Source organism: Nicotiana attenuata, unplaced genomic scaffold (genome assembly GCF_001879085.1).
Source record: "Nicotiana attenuata strain UT unplaced genomic scaffold, NIATTr2, whole genome shotgun sequence".
Classification (NCBI taxonomy): Eukaryota; Viridiplantae; Streptophyta; class Magnoliopsida; order Solanales; family Solanaceae; genus Nicotiana; species Nicotiana attenuata.
In genome coordinates, this window is record NW_017671095.1 from 6,264 (window position 1) to 11,318 (window position 5,055).

General features: G+C 36.2%; 1 protein-coding gene across 4 annotated transcripts in view; it reads right to left on the reverse strand.

Moving 5' to 3' along the window:
* Positions 1-590: 590 nt before the first annotated feature.
* The window catches only part of LOC109205893, a 6,460-nt gene continuing 1,995 nt past the window's right edge, over positions 591-5,055 (reverse strand). Inside the window, exons 2-3 of one of the 4 annotated variants that reach the window (XR_002064749.1) lie at positions 3,080-3,264; positions 1,332-2,923 (exon numbers count right to left, since the gene is read on the reverse strand). The gene's annotated coding sequence lies outside the window, so the exon portion shown is untranslated. The other 3 variants (XM_019368649.1, XM_019368650.1, XM_019368651.1) reach the window with 3 other exon arrangements.

Here is a 5,055-nt window from a genome sequence, read left to right on the forward strand (position 1 = left end):
GAAGGAAAATATTTTCTATGAAATATTTCCCTAGAAAATGTTTTCATGGAAAGTGCGTGATTTTATCACTTATTTTCTTTTGTTTGATTGATGACTGGAATCTGAAAAATATTTTTTAGTATTTGGTTAGAGGGTAGAAAATATTTTTTTTTATGCTACTCTCCTCACCTCTCCCACTTCCCCCAAGCCCTTATGTTTCCTTGCTCCCCACTTCCCCCAAATAACCAACATTTTCATGACTCTATTTTCTTCAAGAATTTAATTATTCTTCTAAAAATTCACAAACCCAAAGGAACTAATGTGTTGCTTTATTCTTTTACGCAAAAATAACATTGAAATTTATGCTCCTAACTAAAAAAAAATAAATACTATTCTTTTGGTTAAAAAAGAAAGCATTATTTCTAACATGAACATAAAGTATTCATTTTATTGAAACAAAAAAAATGCTTTTTCTACATCATGAAAAGAAAATACTTTTTTGTTGAAATGGAAAAAAAATATTTTTTTCTACAAGAAAAGAAAGTTTTTTTTTTTTTTTTGTTTGAATGGGGTAGGGAAGGTTGAGAAAGGGGTTTTTGAAAATGTTTTCCTTCTCTTGATAGGGAAGAATTTCTTGGGCAGCAAATTGCTAATTACATATACATAGTATCTCTTTTCTCATGTCATGTCACCCAACAAGCTTAACAAGTACAATATCCTGTGACTTTTTTTAAGGTATAACATAAACCAGAAGCTACATGGTGGAACTACCGAATCAGCTGCTTGTGTTTCTTTCTATCACCATGCAACAGAAGCTAAGAAAGAATAAGTAACCTATCAAAAAAGCTTAGAAAGATAAAAGTTTGTAGTCTATCTTATCCTTCAAGATTGAATAGAGAGCACAGAAATAGCTACATTTTCTGATTATCAGGGCAATCTTCCACAATTCGGTATCAGCATAGCACAACCTGTTATGATAACAAACACGTCAAGAGAGCATAATTTTTGGTTTTGGAATTCAAATGCTACTTACTGAACTCTATTACAGAAGAAACTGCTGCAATCTCACAAATGATCCCAAGGTTATATAGCAGAAAACCATTAAAAAGATGCTAAAAACTTCCAATTAGCTCAATTCTCATGTCATGTCACCCACAATCAAGCTGACGCAAATGCTTCAGGCTAATTACATGCAAACTCAACAAGGAGAACCACGAAATCAAACCACAGAAAAGCAAATTCTAGTTTGAATACTATCAAAAAGATGATCAAATGCTTGCTCCGATCTCTTCTTACTGTCCTGCCACCTTTGTCTTTTCTGTATTTGTTGTATCAATAATCAATGTCTGCAAGTGAAATGTCAAACATCTAATCACGAAGAATACATTAGGGTCACCAAAAGAAAAGTAGCTCCAATTGAGGCATCTTTAGTTGAGTAGCAAAATATGCATTCCAAACAGTCTACTCAGCTAGCACTTCACCATAAGACCAAGGAGCCAAGAAGAGAAACATCTAATCCAACTCAAAGCAACTGCTAGAACTTGCATGTCTAGAGCTTACAATTAGTAGCCCAAGATAAATGATTTAAGGCACATATTTAACAAGCCATGAGGGATTGTAGCAGTATCATGTTCCTCATCAGACTTGGACTACTTAGCTAAACTAAGTGCAAGCCAACTGCAGTTAACCGAAATAACTTGCAAAGCCCAAGGCACACCCAAAGCCAAAAGAGCTGCAAAGAGAAACATCTATGCAGACTAAAGCAATTGTTAGAGCCTGGACATCCAAAAGTTGCCATTGTTAAACCAATATAAGTGCCCAAAGCATATAGTTTATTCTCTAATAATAAGGTAAGATTTCATGCCGCTGCCCTTTAAAGGAGCGGGCTAAGTGATCTGTGAAAAGATTGGAAGATCCGACCTAAGAAGGTTATAGCCCTTTAGATTTCTTGATCATTAGCGCCCCCATACCCCCCTATTATTTATATTATAGTCATATAGGAACTAAAGAAAATTTGACAACCTAACTAATAGAAAGGGGATGCGCTCAAGCATGCGAAGAAAGCTCGAAGAGCTTCCCTTTACACGAGCCAATGTGAGTGACGCTGCATATGGCAAGCGCTACCCGTCGCTAGCCATGTGCTATTATAAGATTTTCACATTCCTCATCAAACTTGGACCGTGTGGTCACTAGAGTGCAAGCTGATAGTTAACTGAAAACAACTCAGAGCCCAATGGTAGCCTCAATATGCTAAGTCATGATAGCTAAGTACTAACAAAGCCAGATAATTATCTTTTCACAAACTGTCCATCAATGTGCATGCTTAGGATAAGGAATGTATATCTTTGGCCAAAATATCCACAGCAATATTCCTATTAGATTCTCCGCTCGAAATAAAAGGATTAGTCAATTCAATCCTCGATGGAAATGGAACTATTGGATTAGTCAATTCACTCCTCGATGGAAATAGAACTATTAGAGCTGGAAGATCATTTTGAGATCTTATGAACTTTTTCTTTACTTGGGCATGGACAATTTCCTTTCGAATTCCAGCGAAGGCAAAAGCCTTGGTGGACAGAGTTACACCTGTTGTTGGTGGGAGGTAGCAAGTATCTCGTGGAATTAGTCGAGGCGCGCAGAAGCCAGCCCAGACCCCACGGTTATTAAAAATAAAAAGCTCTACCATAGCAAGCACTCACTTCCGCAAATGACTTCACTAAACAAGCAAGAAAAGATCTTTGTAATTTATTAGTCAAGCACTACCAAGCAAGACAAATGCATTCACTATCACAAAAGAGTAGTGGGTGCAGAAATTAATTCACTTACAAACCTCACATAGGAATCTCAAGTTCAACTCTTCCAGGCAACATGGGACTCCCGTATTGGGATTTCAATTATCAGTGAACAGCACGTTAGCTTTGGGTTAATATTGGACTTCGTGTGTCTGATCCCAAGCCCAGATAAAGGAAAAATGTTGTTCTAGCTTGCTTACCAACACAAACTATAGTGTAAAAATAGTCATATGCTGAATCTTAAATATTAAATTAACTGAAACGTGCTTACAGAGGAGGGTCCACCCAAATAGAAATAAAGAGGATACATATGGCTGACCCCAACTAGTTTGAGTTGAGACAAAGTTGATTTTGATATACACCTTCGAATCTCCTGCGGTTGCAATTTTTTTCATCCATAACGATGCTTTAGCTTTGCATCAGGATGGCCTATCATTATAGCTCTCAAACTTAAGCTCCTTGAATGGCATATCAATCAATTGTTGACAGTCTCCTTGCAATTCAGGAAAAGCTTTCATACAATGAATTATCCGCGCGAGGCATGAAAAAAAAAAGACACTACTTTTTTCGACAAGCAATAAAAATATAATGTTGCTTTATTACCTATAGGTATCAAGTTTCTAACAGGATATTGATACCCACAAAAACCTAGTAGGCTGCAAGCCCTAACCAGCATGAAGAGAGAAAAAGAATGAAGTTCTCATATGCTATGACAATGCGATAAAAGAAATCAGTGTTTAAAGGCGTCCATGAGGCAACTTATCCTAGTGCTTAAATTTCTTGAAGTGAGAATGAACTTCGGGTTTCTGATTTTAATTGCCACTAGATGCTCTGATGCGGGTACTTTGCATCTCTTTTCCCAGTAAGTAAACAAACAATTTTATTAATACAAAATAGAACTAAGATCATTTTGCATACATAGAATACTTATTACAATAGTCAGCCCCTTCACCATTCCTGTTAGGGCAGTTAAGAATTTAGCACCTTTTAACCTTCACCTAGAACTAGCATAATATGCCAAAAGGACATTATAAATAGACGTATTCATTTATTTGAGTTTGTGTATTGTTTCTGATTTTCTTTTCAGAATCATCTTTGATATCTTTCCTTCTAAGCTCTAAACTACTCAGCATGAGCTACTGTTCCATAATTTATTTTTATCAGTATACTGTTCTGTTATCTTTTCATATTCTTGCTAAGTCCTCGGTACTGTCCATCTCAAACTAAGAAAATATTTTTAGAAAGAGGTCTCATAATTGAGTTACCAAAAGGAATAATTGATTAATATCCTCAATCTCCATTTCACACATCGCGTAAAAACATTCAACCCCTAGTTCTACAAGTTAAATTAAGTTAAAACAGCATTATAACAAATTACCCAACAAAATAACTATCCAGCCGACAAAAGATGGCAACTATATGGAGCTCTACTTTTCAAATTATATTCCACAGCCACTTGTTGACAGAACTGCTGTCGCATCTCTCTACCTTTTCCCTCCTAAATCTTATTTTCTCCTTCCGATAGCATCTTAGTGAAGACTTCTAAGAGTGGAGAAACCAACATATTTTCTAAGCTATCACTTGGTGTCCATATTAAAGCATATTCAGGCACAGTAGTATGACAACTCAGAATCAAATAGAGGGATCTCTCCTCTTTCCATGCCATAATGCATTGAAGCGACAATATTTTCATATACTTGTAGCTGATCATTCCTCAATCTACCATATCTTATCAACAGATTTACGTTCAGTATCTCATTCCCAGGACAGTCTATACATGTGTACTGAGTACCATCACCAAACAAGGGATCAAGGTCTGATATTATAAAGTAGTCGCAACTTGCAACTGAAAACCACATCAGGAACTGGGTGAATCACATCCAAATGAGACCACAGCTGATGGATCTAAAAGTTGAGGTTGGATTGGAGTTTCCACGGAAAATACTAATAACCAGAGGAAAAAGGAGAAGGAAGAAAGATAGAACATGGATTAGGTACTTTAAGTTGGTATATAAGTTGGTATACACAACATTCCATGTCTTCCTAGCAAATTTATTTTACTAGTAAAAGCTGAGTACACTTAATTAAACTGCACTTGTGCATAACCAGAAGACAAGAAATATGATGTTACCAAATTATCACTAAAAGAATAATCAATTCACTAAACCGAGTCGAAGACAGTTCTTACAGTTTACATGTTAAACAGAATATAAGATGTTTGAGCACCCTAACTCCCCGCCCCCTCCNNNNCTCTCTCTCTCTCTCTACTCGTACGTACGTACGT